The sequence below is a fragment of the Phyllobates terribilis genome, unplaced genomic scaffold (assembly GCF_046119375.1).
Source record: "Phyllobates terribilis strain yellow unplaced genomic scaffold, ASM4611937v1 Scaffold_1__5_contigs__length_1240528914, whole genome shotgun sequence".
In the NCBI taxonomy this organism is placed as follows: domain Eukaryota; kingdom Metazoa; phylum Chordata; class Amphibia; order Anura; family Dendrobatidae; genus Phyllobates; species Phyllobates terribilis.
In genome coordinates, this window is record NW_027362761.1 from 236,315,271 (window position 1) to 236,331,689 (window position 16,419).

The following is a 16,419-nucleotide window of genomic DNA, read 5'->3' on the forward strand; positions in this document are numbered from 1 at the left end:
TTTCCGTTTTTTTCACAAATAAACGCAAGTGATATCGAAGAAATTTTACCACAATCATGAAGTACAATATGTCACGAAAAAACAATCTCAGAATCAGGGGGATCCGTTGAAGCGTTCCAGAGTAATTACCTCATAAAGTGACAGTGGTCAGAATTGTAAAAATTGGCCTGGTCATTAACGTGCAAACCACCCTCGGGGGTTAAGGGGTTAACCCCTTTCTGGCCCAGGGCATACTAATACGTATCTGTGCCCTAGGCCTTATGGGCCTGATACGTATTAATACGCCCTGGCGATTTCGCCCGCACCGCCGGGTGTCAGCTTATTGTTACAGCTGACACCCGGTGCTATGTGCCAGGAGTGGTCCCGCACCGCTCCCGGCACATTAACCCCCAAAATGCTGCGATCGAAATATTCCGGTGCCAAGAGGAGGTATACTTACATTCTCTGCCGGCGTCCCGCGGCGTCTGAGTCCGGTCCCGGATGTTGCCATGGTGACCCGATGTCATCATGACAACATCCGGGTCACCAGGAGGCAGGAAGTTGCTTTGGTCATGCGCAGTGTACGACCAAAGTAACTTCTCCCTGTGCAGCGCTGACAGGCTGCATAGCACAGGGATGGTTCTGCATTCCTGTGCTATACAGCCGATCAGGCTGCAAAAAGTGAAAGTCCCATAGTGGGACAAAGTGTCAAAGTAATAAAAATGTCAGAAAGTGAAAAAAAAAAAAAAATAGTAAAAATATATAAAAATAATAATAATAAAAAAATATATATATTGTACCCATAAATAAATAATCTTATGAAAAAAAAAAGTAAACTAATAAAAGTACACATATTTGGTATCGCCGCGTCTGGAACGACCTGACCTATCAAACTGTCCTGCTAGTTAACCCCTTTAGTGAACACGGTAAAAAATAAAAATAAAAAACGAAACATAAAACGATGTTTTATCATCATACCGCCAAACAAAAAATGGAATAAAACGCGATCAAAAAGACGAATGTAAATAAAAATGGTACAGCTGAAAATGTTTTTTGCGGGACAAGATGACAAGCCGCCATACAGCTCCAAAAACCGAAAAATAAAAAGGTTATAGCTCTCAGAATAAAGCGATGCAAAAACAATTATTTTTTCTATAAAATAGTTTTTATTGTGTAAAAGCGCCAAAATATATTAAAAAAAATATAAAAGCGGTACCACTGTAAACGTACTGACCCGAAGAATAACGCTGCCTTATCAATTTTACCACACGCAGAACGACATAAAAAAAAAACAATTCCTGAATTGTTGGTTTTTGTTTATTCTGCCTTCTAAAAATCAGAATAGAAAGCAATCAAAAAATGTCATGTGCCCGAAAATGGTACCAATAAAAACGTCAACTTGTCCCGCAAAAAACAAGCCATCACATGACTCTGTCGGCCGAAATATGGAAAAATTATAGCTCTCAAAATATGGCGATGCAAAACCTAGTCTTAGCAAAAAAATGCGTCTTTTAGTGTGTGACAGCTGTCAATCATAAAAACCCGATATGAATCTGGCATTGCTGTAATTGCACCGACACAAAGAATAAAGACACTTATACCGCACGAGGAACCGCATAAAAAATAAACTTTAGGGTTAGGGTTGGGCAAGGGTTAGGGTTGGGCTAGGGTTAGGGTTGGGCAAGGGTTAGGGTAGGGTTAGGGTCGTGCTAGGGTTAGGGTCGTGCTAGGGTTAGGGTTGTGCTAGGGTTAGGGTTGTGCTAGGGTTAGGCTAGGGTTACGGTTAGAGGTGGGCAAGGGTTGGGCTAGGGTTAGGGTTGGGATTTTTTCAGAAGTAAAGAAAAAAAATTACGACGATATGGCGACTAACGTTGAGCGCCAGTGCTTGCTACTTGAATTTGCATCGGGTGCTCGGGTATGCACCGAGTATAGCGGGTGCTCGAGTGACATGGTCGAGTCTCTTCTCCAAATGTTTTGCAGCTGTTATACAGCCAAAAAAACCTCGCGGGGATTGCCTGCCATGCACGAGCGATCCCGGCATGTTTTTTTGGGGGTGTCTAATAACCATGAAACATGCGGGGCAGGGAATCGAGCATGTCACTTGAGCACCCGCGATACTTGGTGCATACCCGAGCACCCGATGCATGCTCAAATAGCGAGCACTTTCACTCAAGACTAATGACAACTTATTCAATATGATGACCTAATGTTATCAAATTCTGTGTCATACCTCTGGGTTCAAAATGTTCACTATACCCCTTGATAAAATCCTGGAGGGGTGTATTTTCCAAAATGGAGTCACTGCGGGGAGGTGGAGTGGTTTCCACTATTTAGGCACATCAGGGACTCCCCAAATGCAACATGGCATCCTCTAATTATTCAAGCAAATTTTACATTCAAAAAGTCAAATAGCGCTCCTTCCATTCCGAACCCTGCCGTGCGCCCAAATAGTGGTTTTCCCCCACATATGGGGTATCGGCTTACTCAGGAGAAATTGCACAACAAATTGCATTGTGCAATTTCTCCTGTTACTCTTATGAAAATGCAAAATTGGGGGCTGAAAAACATTTTTGTTGAAATAATGTGAAAATTTTATTTTTACGGTTCAATGTTATAAACTTCTGTGAAGCACCTGGGGGTTCAGGGTGCTCACCACACATCTAGATAAGTTCCCTAGTGGGTCTAGTTTCCAAAATGGGGTCACTTGTGGGGGGTTTCCACTGTTTAGGCACATCAGGAGCTCTCCAAACGCAACATGGCGTCCGCTAATTATTCAAGCAAATTTTACATTCAAAAAGTCAAATGGCGCTCCTTCCCTTCCGAGCCCTGCCGTGCGCCCAGTGTTTTTTCCTCACATATGGGGTATCTGCGTGCTCAGGGGAAATTGCACAACAAATTTTGGGGTCCATTTTTTCCTGTTACCCCAGCGAAAATTTTAAAAAATTTGGGTCTAAAGTAACATTTTTGTGAAAAAAGTTAAATGTTCATTTTTTTCTTCCACATTCCAAAAATTCCTGTGAAGCACCTGAAGGGTTAATAAAGTTCTTGAATGTGGTTTTGAGCACCTTGAGGGGTGCAGTTTTTAGAATGGTGTCACTTTGGGTATTTTCTGTCATAAAGACCCCTCAAAGTCACGTGAAATGTGATGTTGTCTCTAAAAAAATGGTTTGTAAATTTTGTTGTAAAAATGAGAAATCGCTGGTCAACTTTAACCCTTATATCTCCCTACTAAAAAAAAATTTTGGTTCCAAAATTGTGATGATGTAAAGTAGACATGTGGGAAATGTTATTTATTAACTATTTTGTGTGACATATCTCTCTGATTTAAGGGCATAAAAATTAAAATTTTGAAAATTGCAAAATTTTAAAAATTTTCACCAAATTTCCGATTTTTTCACAAATAAACTCAAGTGATATCGAAGAAATTTTATCACAATCATGAAGTACAATATGTCACGAAAAAACAAACTCAGAATCAAAAAAACAAACTCAGAATCAGGGGGATCCGTTGAAGCGTTCCAGAGTAATTACCTCATAAAGTGACATTGGTCAGAATTGTAAAAATTGGCCCGGTCATTGACATGCAAACCACCCTCGTGGTTAAAGGGGTTAAGTATGCCTTCAACCTTAACCCCTTCACGACATTCGCCGTAAATGTACGGTGCTGCAGGAGGTGCGTTCCCGCAAACTGTCTGTACATGTACGGCGGGATGATCACATTGGCTCACTCGCAGAGCCGGCACGATTACCTGCGGGTGACAGCTATATACACTGCTCAAAAAAATAAAGGGAACACTCAAATAACACATCCTAGATCTGAATGAATGAAATATTCTCATTGAATACTTTGTTCTGTACAAAGTTGAATGTGCTGACAACAAAATCACACAAAAATCATCAATGGAAATCAAATTTATTAACCAGTGGAGGCCTGGATTTGGAGTCACCCCCAAAATTAAAGTGGAAAAACACACTACAGGCTGATCCAACTTTGATGTAATGTCCTTAAAACAAGTCAAAATGAGGCTCAGTATTGTGTGTGGCCTCCACATGCCTGTGTGACCTACCTGGGCCAACCGTACCAGCATATGGTCTCACAAGTGGTCTGAGGATCTCATCTCGGTACCTAATGGCAGTCAGGCTACCTCTGGCGAGCACATGGAGGGCTGTGCCGCCCTTCAAAGAAATGCCACCCCACACCATTACTGACCCACTGCCAAAGCGGTCATGCTGAAGGATGTTGCAGGCAGCAGATCACTCTCCATGGCGTCTCCAGACTCTGTCACGTCTGTCACATGTGCTCAGTGTGAACCTGCTTTCATCTGTGAAGAGCACAGGGTGCCAGTGGCGACTTTACCATTCCTGGTGTTCTGCGGCAAATGCAAAGCGTCCTGCATGGTGTTGGGCTGTGAGCACAACTTCCATCTGTGGACGTTGGGCCCTCATACCACCCTCATGGAGTCGGTTTCTAATCGTTTGTGCAGACACATGCACATTTGTGGCCTGCTGGAGGTCATTTTGCAGGGCTCTGGCAGTGCTCCTCCTGTTCCTCCTTGCACAAAGGCGGAAGAAGCTGTCCTGCTGCTGGGTTGTTGCCCTCCTATGGCCCCTTTCCACGTCTCCTGGTGTACCAGCCTGTCTCCTGCTAGCGCCTCCAGCCTCTGGACACTACACTGACAGACACAGCAAACCTTCTTGCCACAGTTCGCATTGATGTGCCATCCTGGATGAGCTGCACTACCTGAGCAACTTCTGTGGGTTGTAGAGTCTGTCTCATGCTACCACGAGTGTGAAAGCACAACCAACATTCAAAAGTGACCAAAACATCAGCCGGAAAACATTGGTACTGAGATGTGGTCTGTGGTCCCCACCTGCAGAACCACTCCTAATTTCCATCTATTGTCTATTCCATTTGCACAACAGCATGTGAAATTGATTGTCAATCAGTGTTGCTTCCTAAGTGGACAGTTTGATTTCACAGAAGTTTGATTTACTTGGAGTTATATTCTGTTGTTTAAGTGTTCCCTTTATTTTTTTGATTAGTGTATTAAAGATGAGACCCTGCAGAAATGCCCGTGATCGGCGCTAGCACCGATCGTGGGCGTTTAACCTTTCTGATGCCGCTGTCAATAGTGCCAGCGACATCGATCGGCATAGCAGAGGGAGGAAGCTCACTCACTGCTCCGATCGGCACGATGCGATAGCGATCGCGTTGTGCCAATGGTCCCCATGGTGACCCTAGGCCAAAAGATGGCCGCGGGGTCAACCGGGAACGGTGGCCTTTAAGTTCCTGCTCAGAGAAGGAGCTGACACGCCTCCTCCCTGTGTGAGAGACTCTGATCTATTGCCCTGCAATGCAAAAGTATTGTAGAGTATTAGATCAGTGATCAGAACAGTGAAAGTTGATGTCCCATGGAGATACAAGGTAAAAAAAAGGAAAAATAAAATTTGTAAAAATTGCAAAAATATTTATTTTAAAAGTTACAAAATAAAGAACAAAAATAAAAAAAATATTATACCAATACATACATATATTTATTGTAAAAATAAACAAAGTACACATATTTGGTATTACCGCGTCCGGAATGACACGATCTATAAATCTGAATAAATTAGTAAGAAACACTGGCGCTTAACTTGTTGCTCTGGGAGGTAGATGCTTGGGGGATATGTAGAGCTGCTGGTAGAGAAACACCTCTGTGTGCTCATCCTTTAAAAACATATAAGGTTGTAGGTGTATGTTCCCTACGTCGCTGCTGCAGATATACTGTTGTTTAGGAAGGATGAATAATAATAAGGCTAATTAGAGTACCAATGTCCATACAAGGTAGGTGTATAGAAATGTGAATTGACAAATGGCTGCCCTAACATGACATATGTGATTACTGTAGCTGTTGTAGGTGCTATAAATACAATAGCATAAATCTGTGGTGCTACTCCCACGCTGAGGTAGGAATTAGTACTTCAAAAATAATATGAGATGTTAAGCCATGGACAGTGCCTTAAATTCAAATGTGTACCAGATAAATCATGCAACTAGATTAACAGTGCAGCGCCCCGTTAAAAATTATTAAGTGCAGTTTACCATATCATACAATATTATTAGACAACATACTGTGATATTGTTATCTTAATAACACTTAGTGTCATCAAACTGAACAAAAAGTGAGATAATATGCAATCAAATAGTCAAATGTAAATAAAAATGGTATTGCTGAAAATATCATCTTGTCCTGCAAAAAAACAAGCCACCATACAGCTCCATCAGCGGAGAAATAAAAAAAGTTATATATCTCAGAATAAAGAGATGCAAAAAAACAATTCTTTCTAAAAAAAAATATTTTTATTGTGTAAAAGTGGCAAAACATAAAAAGTACACATTTGGTATCTCCGCATCCAGAATGACCCTTTCTCTATAATGGTCACATTAGTTAACCCCTTGGGTGAACACCATTAAAAAAAAGTGGCAAAAAATTATGTTTTTTCATCATACCGTTGAACAAAATGTGGAATAAAACAGAATCAAAAAGTCAAACATAAATAAAAATGGTATCGCTCAAAACGTCATCTTGTCCCGCCAAAAAACAAGCTGCCATACAGCTCCATCAGCGGAAAAAAAAGAAAAGCTATAGCTCTCGGAATATAGCTATGCAAAAACAATTATTTTTATATACAAATCTGGTATCGCTGTAATCACACCTACCCAAAGAATAAAGTAATCTAATCACTTATACCGGACGAGAAACGGCATAAAAAATAAATAAAACCAATTCTTCACCTGCTGTTGACTTGTTCATTCTGTCTCCTTAAGATCGCAGTAAGGTTCGGAGCACATTTATCCTGTGCTCTACGCTGAGCGCTTACATCGGGGTTTCCATGTAAATTTCTGAAATACATGATTTAGATGGGACCCCAGGCGGATGATTCCATATAATGAGGCAGATGGAGGCACTGTAGACGCCGTCTGACCTATCATCTGGCACTGTCTTTTTAGGCGTGCATAAAAGCACAGTCAGCTACAGTTTTGTGCACTTTTGCAAAGAAGGACACCGCTGAACAGAGGTCAGGCGGAGTCTAGGGTAACTCGGCTGCCTCATTATAGTGAATGGATCCCTCGTGGGTTTGAATCTGAATCACGTCACTCGGAGATTTAGATGGAAACCCCAATGTAAGTGCTCAGCGTAGAGCACAGCATAAATGTGATCCCAAACGATATGTAAAATGTTCCTAACAAAAGCTTCAAATCAATCCACAAAAAAAGCCCCCACTCAGATCCATCATCTGTCAATGGAAATATAGGTGCTTACACGTTACTGGTAGTACAAAGGCTCTAGAAAAGCGAAATAGCCCTTGCCCCCCCAAAAGAAATTCAGCAAATTCTGCAATCCCAAATCCAAATGCCTCCTCCCTTCTGAGCCCCAGTGTGCCTAAACTACATTTACCATCCACACGTTTGGCATTTCTGTAGCGATGAGAGCCCACCTAATTTATGGGAGCGTGTCTCCAGAAGTATGAGCTGGGCACTACAATGTACTCGTCACTACAACATACTGGGCACTACAATGGCAGTTTGCAATTTTCACTCAAACATTCATTGCTGCTTGTTTCTGGAAAACACCCATGAAGTCAAAATACGTCACTACAACTGTAGATAAATTCCCAAAGCTGTATGATTTCCAAAATGTTGTCACTTGAGGGGGGGGATTCCATCCTCCCAGAGTCTCGCTGTATGGCTAAGCAGTACTGTACAGCCACATATGGGGTATTTCTACATTCAGCAGAAATTGTGGGACAAATTTTGGTGCCACTTTTACCCATTGCCCAGTGTGAAAATGTAAAATCTGGGGCTAAACTTAAATTTTGGTGGTAAAAATGTAATTATTTTTTTCTGCTATTTCATGGGCTATGGCAATGTGACATAGCACCCTAAAACCGGTCCAGAACAATCTGAACTCCAATATGGCACTTTTACCATTCTGAGTTTTGCACTGTGCCTCAAAAGTAGTTGTCGACCACTTATGGAGTATCGGCATATTCAGGAGAAATTGCACAACAAATTTTGAGGTCCATTTTCTCCTGCTATCGTTTTGCAAATGAAAAAAATTGGGGCTAAAAACATTTTTTGAGGAAAAATATATATTTTTTCGTTTTCACAGATCAATGTTGTAAATTTCTGTGAGCACCTGTGAGTTTATGGTGCTCATTACACATCTAGATAAATTCCATGAGGGGTCTGGTTTCCAAAATTGGGTAACTTGTGAGGGTTTTCCACTGTTTAGGAACATCAGGGGCTCTCCAAACACGACAGGACACCCGCAGACCATTCCATCAAAGTCTGCGTTCCAAAACATCACTCCTTCCTTTCGGAGCCCTGCCGTGCACCCAAACAGTAGCTTGCCCCCACATATGGGGTTATCTGCATACTCTGGAAAAATTGCACAACACATTTTGGGATCCATTTTCTCCTGTTACCCTTGTGAAAATAAAAAATTTGGGGCTAAAAGTACATTTTTGTGGGAAAAAATGGAATTTCTTTTATTTTCACGGCTCTTCGTTATAAACTTCTGTGGAATACCTGGAGGTTCAAGGTGCTCACCACACATCTAGATACATTCCTTGAGTGGTCTAGTTTTCAAAATGGGGTCACTTGTGGAGGGTTTCCATTGTTTAGGCACATCAGGGGCTCTCCAAACGTGACATGGCATCAGCTAAATATTCCAGCAAATTTTGCATTCAAAAACTCACATGGTGCTCCTTTCCATCCAAGCCCTGCTGTGCTCCCAAACAATAGTTTTCTTCCACATACTGAGTATTGGCGTACGCAGGAGAAATTGCACAACAAATTGTATGGTGCAATTTATCCTGTTACCCTTGTGAAAATAAAAAAAAATGGTAAATTTAGTAAAATTTTTGTGGAAAAAAGTAATTAATTTTTTCCTTCCACATTCCATGAATTCTTGTGAAGCACCTAAAGGTTAATACATTTCTTGAATGTGGTTTTGAGCACCTTGAGGGGTGCAGTTTTTAAAATGGTGTCACCTTTGAGGAGTCTATATGACAGAAAATACCCAAAGTCACTTCAAATGTGATGTGGTCTCTAAAAAAAATGGTTTTGTAAATTTTGTTGGAAAAATGAGAAAAATCACTGGTCAACTTTTAACCCTTATTACTTTCTAACAAAGAAAAATTATCTTTCAAAAATTAAGCTGATGTAAAGTAGACATGTGGGAAATGTTATTTATTAACTATTTTGTGTGACATATCTCTTTTGTTTAAGGGCATAAGAATTAAAAGTTTGAAAATTGCAACATTTTCATCAAATTTCCACAAATAAACGCAAGTCATATTAAACAAATTTTACCACTATCATGAAGTACAATATGTCACAAGAAAACAATCTCAGAATCAGTGGGATCCGTTGAAGCGTTCCAGAGTAATTACCTCAAAATGACACTGGTCAGAATTGTTAAATTTGGCCTGGTCAGAAAGGTGAAAACAAGCTCGGGGGTGAAGAGGTTAAGAAACTGACAGACTCCATGGATGAAAGGCTTATGTAAATGAAAAGAAGCATAGCTACATTGGTCACTGATATTTAATATATAATATATATACATTTATTAAATATCAGAAATGTGTTTTGTACATTGAGTTGTTTTGTTATTATTCTTGCTTTCACAAATGAAAACAATTGAGTTGGGAAAATTTTTTTTTTTTATTTAGTTGCATAATTCTGCACACTGATAGTTGCCTAATAATTACACACATAGATATTCTACTAGGAAAGACAAAACTTGACTTTAGCTTTCTTAAATTTTCAGGCTTATTAACCTTTTGGATTGACCGATAGCACTGTAGTTGTTCAATAATAAATGTAATCATCATTTGTACACCCAGACTTGAATGGGCAAGTCTTATCCAACACTGAAGAAATGCTGCGATTTTTTTTTTCAAGTGCGAATTTGGTCCCTGACAAAAACAATCACTCATGTGAACAACTCCATTGAATAACATTGGTCCATGTGCTGTCCATTGTTTCATGGACTGAAAATATGGTGGTGTGAACTTGGCCTTAAGTTGAGGACAGGGATCTGTGCAGGCAGATTTGTTAAGACCATGTCTTTATTAATTTCACTTTGTGCACAGGAATTTTGCCATTTCAGTCCTGCAAATCGAACTGCAAAAGGATCAGGCCTTTGTAAAACCATCCTTCCACCTTTAAAGGGAATGTGTCACTCCCTGGGCGATATCAGACCTCTACTATGGGCATATACAGTACAGACCAAAAGTTTGGACACACCTTCTCATTTAAAGATTTTTCTGTATTTTCATGACTGTGAAAATTGTACATTCACACTGAAGGCATCAAAACTATGAATTAACACATGTGGAATTATATACTTAACAAAAAAGTGTGAAACAACTGAAGATGTGTCTTATATTCTAGGTCCTTCAAAGTAGCCACCTTTTGCTTTGATGACTGCTTTGCACACTCTTGGCATTCTCTTGATGAGCTTCAAGAGGTAGTCACCGGAAATGGTTTTCACTTCACAGGTGTGCCCTGTCAGGTTTAATAAGTGGGATTTCTTGCCTTATAAATGGGGTTGGGACCATCAGTTGTGTCGTGCAGAGGTCTGGTGGATACACAGCTGATAGTCCTACTGAATAGACTGTTAGAATTTGTATTATGGCAAGAAAAAAGCAGCTAAGTAAAGAAAAACGAGTGGCCATCATTACTTTAAAAAATTAAACCATCAAGCGCTACAAAGAAACTGGCTCACATGAGGACCGCCCCAGGAAAGGAAGACCAAGAGTCACCTCTGCTTCTGAGGATAAGTTTATCCGAGTCACCAGCCTCAGAAATCGCAGGTTAACAGCAGCTCAGATTAGAGACCAGGTCAATGCCACACAGAGTTCTAGCAGCAGACACATCTCTACAATAACTGTTAAGAGGAGACTTTGTGCAGCAGGCCTTCATGGTAAAATAGCTGCTAGGAAACCACTGATAAGGACAGGCAACAAGCAATGGACATTAAACCAGTGGAAATCTGTGCTTTGGTCTGATTAGTCCAAATTTGAGAACTTTGGTTCCAACCACCGTGTCTTTGTGCGACGCAGAAAAGGTGAATGGATGGACTCTACATGCCTGGTTCCCACCGTGAAGTATGGAGGAGGAGGTGTGATGGTGTGGGGGTGCTTCGCTGGTGACATTGTTGGGGATTTATTCAAAATTGAAGGTATACTGAACCAGCATGGCTGCAACAGCATCTTGCAGCGGCATGCTATTCCATCCGGTTTGCGTTTAGTTGGACCATCATTTATTTTTCAACAGGACAATGACCCCAAACACACCTCCAGGCTGTGTAAGGGCTATTTGACCAAGAAGGAGAGTGATGGGGTGCTACGCCAGATGACCTGGCCTCCACAGTCACCAGACCTGAACCCAATCGAGATGGTTTGGGGTGAGCTGGACCGCAGAGTGAAGGCAAAAGGGCCAACAAGTGCTAAGCATCTCTGGGAACTCCTTCAAGATTGTTGGAAGACCATTTCCGGTGACTACCTCTTGAAGCTCATCAAGAGAATGCCAAGAGTGTGCAAAGCAGTCATCAAAGCAAAAAGTGACTGCTTTGAAGACATATTTTCAGTTGTTTCACACTTTTTTGTTAAGTATATAATTCCACATGTGTTAATTCATAGTTTTGATGCCTTCAGTGTGAATGTACAATTTTCATAGTCATGAAAATACAGAAAAATCTTTAAATGACAAGGTGTGTCCAAACTTTGGTCAGTACTATAGGTGGTAGAAAAGTAAATCTATACTTACCTGTATGGCCCATAGCAGAGGTCTGATTGCAGAGAAATCTGGTTTTATAAAGTCTGTTTTCCAGAGGCTTGGCGTCTGAGGGACGACAAGCAAACCCCTCCTATCTGCTTACTATTCCCCTAAATCGCCACCTCTGTGCTAAATTACCTCTGCTATGGGCCATACAGGTAAGTATAGATTTCCTTTTCAATCACCTGTATGGCCATAGTAGAGGTCTGATATCGCCCAGGGGGGTGGGGGGGTGTGACACATTCCCTTTAATATCAATGTCGCTGTTTGGTGGACATTCCTGGCAGCATAACTTAAATGCTCCAAATTTATCATTTTATAAATGTTGGAAAGTAAGGCTTTTCCTGAACTGACGACAATTGGAAACCTGCCATCAATATTGCAATATTTGTGAATCCAGGATACCTATTAAAGAGTAAGGCTATGTTCCCACATGTTGTGTTTTTTGTATGTCAGAAATCTGCAGCAAAACTGATCTCTGGCAGGAAACCAGCTGCGTCAAAAACGCAGGTTTTACTGCGTTTTTTTTCACTGTCCTTCTGTCTTTTTATGCATGTACATAAAAGTCTGAAAAAAAAAAAAAGAACCCCATTTGATTTACCCATCAAAAACGCTGAAAATTTTTTACCTGCATTTGAGCGTTTTTTCCATCACCCATTACTTCCTATGGGTGAAAAAACGCTGAAAGAAGTGATATGCTCTAATTTCCATAAACCCAACCAAGGCACATAATACGCAACAACAAAAAAAGTGTGAACAGAGAATTCAGGTTTCTCAGACTTTGCTGGTACTGCAAAACGCACCTGAAAATTTGCAGAAAAATCTGCAGAAAAACACGCTGAAAAACACAACGTGTGTGAACATAGCCTACTGCTGGGTGCATATCAATGCTCTTGCTAGCTTAACCTCAGTTCAGTAAAAGAAGCATTTTAAAGACACACATTTAATATAAAAAAAAAATGAAAAAGAGAAACGAGGCAAAGCATCATGGTGCTTAAAGAAGTTGTCCACTACTTTTACATTGATGACCTATCCTTAGGATGTCATCATCTGATCGGCCGGGGTCCGACACCCGGCACCCCCGCCGATCAGCTGCTACTGTCGGAGGCTGGAAGTACTCACTTCCCGCGCTGCTCAGTCTTCTGATAGTGGCTACCACAGGGTACTGTACATTTGCTTATTGATTTGAATAGGAGGCAGATGTGCAGTACCTTGCCTCAGCCACTACCAGAAGCAGCTCAGTATGTGAGTACCTCCGGCCGCCGACATCAGCAGCAGCTGATCAGCGGGGGTGCTGGGTGTCGGACCCGGGCCGATCAGACATAAATGACCTAGCCCATCAATGTAAAAGTAGTGGATAACCTCTTTAATAAAATCTAACTCCACTGAAAACTTACAACCCCAGGCCTGAGTGCCGTTAAACACAATTGCTCTCAAACGCCTCAGAAGTTTAGATATGGGGTGCGGTGTCCATGATTTTTGTCATCCTTGTGCCTGAAGAACTAATGTTGAGGAAGTGCAATTATTAGCGATAATTTTCTTTAATAGATTTCTAATCTTTGCAAATTAAGACATTTGCCAGTGACTTCCTTGGCAGATTTGCAGGAATATGGGCAGCTTCAGTATAAGTACCTGACAAACAGCATGATATAGCTCAACTTTACAGATCCTTATATATCATTGTTGGCGATAGCAGAGCGGGGTCTTTACAGCACTGATTCGGGAATTTTTAGGTATTGATTGGAGTTAAGCTTTCGGTTTTATCCTTTCTGCTGCCCAAATATCATTACATCTTTTCTATTAACTCCTCCATAGCAAATAATCCTTTTTAGATCTCATTATATTCTGAACTATTTTACAATGCAGCATCACACAGTCTAATTTTACTGGCAATAATATTAAAGGTGGCACCGGATACTGATAACCATATATTTTGAGGTGGCAGCAAGCCAAGAACAGTAAAATGTATCAACGGACTAAAAAGTAATAAAACCTAAACATAACTCAGCAACAGCACCTTTTATATTGCCAACTGCATGTCTTCGTATTGTGCACCCCGCTTTAATGTTATATTTTCCAGGTCACCCTGTAATATTCAACACATATCATCATACAAGAACTAAATTAAATTATAGAAACACAAGCATTTTTTTTGGAACAATTCATAAACTGGTAATATTAAATTGCATCCTTTCCATTAAATATATTATTTTCTTACCATTACTGCATTTCTGGATCGGCAACCATCATGACCCCAACCTCTTGTTCTTCCTCTTTCAGGGGAATGCTCCTACCAGCCTGCTGATACTTTCTCACATTACCCCTTTTTGCCTACAGTTCTCATGATCACTTATGATGCCCATGCAGAGAGCTCAGAGGAGTCTTTTGGTGTAAAGACTTGTGCGCCCTGAGGCATGCAGAATTGTTGGCAGTCAGAAGTGAGTGACGCTGTGAGATAGCATGTCCCATAGTGCTTTGTAACCAAACCTAAGGAATTAATGATTTTTTTTTTTTTTTTTTTTTTACTAAAGAGAATCTGTAAGTAGGATCAACCCTCATAAGCCGTCTATATGGACATGTAGGTCATTGAAGCTGAATAAAATGATACCTTGAAATCTGTGATCAAATTTCTTATTGCGTAGAAATCCATGTTTTTCTTAAAGAAGCACTCCCAATAACTTTTTTCTTCATTAAACGTATGTACATGCATGTTATATACACTGCTCAAAAAAATAAAGGGAACACTCAAATAACACATCCTAGATCTGAATGAATGAAATATTCTCATTGAATACTTTGTTATGTACAAAGTTGAATGTGCTGACAACAAAGTCACACAAAAATCATCAATGAAAATCAAATTTATTAACCAATGGAGGCCTGGATTTGGAGTCACCCCCAAAATTAAAGTGGAAAAACACACTACAGGCTGATCCAACTTTGATGTAATGTCCTTAAAACAAGTCAAAATGAGGCTCAGTATTGTGTGTGGCCTCCACATGCCTGTATGACCTCCCCTACAACGCCTGGGCATGCTCCTGATGAGGTTGCGGATGGTCTCCTGTGGGATCTCCTCCCAGACCTGGACTAAAGCATCCGCCAACTCCTGGACAGTCTATGGTGCAACGTGACGTTGGTGGATGGAGCGAGACATGATGTCCCAGATGTGCTCAATCGAATTCAGGTCTGGGGAACGGGCGGGCCAGTCCATAGCTTCAATGCCTTCATCTTGCAGGAACTGCTGACACACTCCAGCCACATGAGGTCTGGCATTGTCCTGCATTAGGAGGAACCCAGGGCCAATCGCACCAGCATACGGTCTCACAAGGGGTCTGAGGATCTCATCTCGGTACCTAATGGAAGTCAGGCTACCTCTGGCGAGCACATGGAGGGCTGTGCGGCCCTCCAAAGAAATGCCACCCCACACCATTACTGACCCACTGCCAAACCGGTAATGCTGAAGGATGTTGCAGGCAGCAGATCGCTCTCCACGGCGTCTCCAGACTCTGTCACATGTGCTCAGTGTGAACCTGCTTTCATCTGTGAAGAGCACAGGGCGCCAGTGGCAACTTTGCCAATCCTGTTCTGTGGCAAATGCCAAGCGTCCTGCACGGTGTTGGGCTGTGAGCACAACACCCATCTGTGGACGTCGGGCCCTAATACCACCCTCATGGAGTCTGTTTCTAACCGTTTGTGCAGACACATGCACATTTGTGGCCTGCTGGAGGTCATTTTGCAGGGCTCTGGCAGTGTTCCTCCTTGCACAAAGGCGGAGGTAGCGGTCCTGCTGCTAGGTTGTTGCCCTCCTACGGCCCCCTCCACATCTCCTGGTGTACTGGCCTGTCTCATGGTAGCGCCTCCGGCCACTACGCTGACAGACACAGCAAACCTTCTTGCTACAGCTCACATTGATGTGCCATCCTGCATGAGCTGCACTACCTGAGCAACTTCTGTGGGTTGTAGAGTCCGTCTCATGCTACCAGGAGTGTGAAAGCACAACCAACATTCAAAAATGACCAAACATCAGTCAGAAAGCATTGGTACTGAGCTGTGGTCCCCACCTGCAGAACCACTCCATTATTATTATTTATTATTATAGCGCCATTTATTCCATGGCGCTTTACGTGTGAAAAAGGGGTATAATACAAGAACAATTATAATAATCTTGAATACAATGTGACAGCGACTGATACAGAAGGAGCGAGGACCCTGCCTGCGAGGACTCACAATCTACCTCCTTTATTGATGGTGTCTTGATAATTGGCAATAATTTCCATCTATTGTCTATTCCATTTGCACAACAGCATATGAAGTTGATTGTCAATCAGTGTTGCTTCCTAAGTGGACAGTTTGATTTCACAGAAGTTTGATTCACTTGGAGTTATATTCTGTTGTTTAAGTGTTCCCTTTATTTTTTTGAGCAGTGTAGAGTGTATTAATATACTCACCTACCACCACTTTCTCCGGTGTCCAGCGGCATTCTTCTCCGTTTCTCAGTAAGATCATCACAATTCGGACTAGCTAGCTCATTCTACACTCTATGCATGAGCTGGAACTCTATTTTACAATGAAAGCCTATGGTGCCTCGTTCTGACGCTCCATAGACTTAC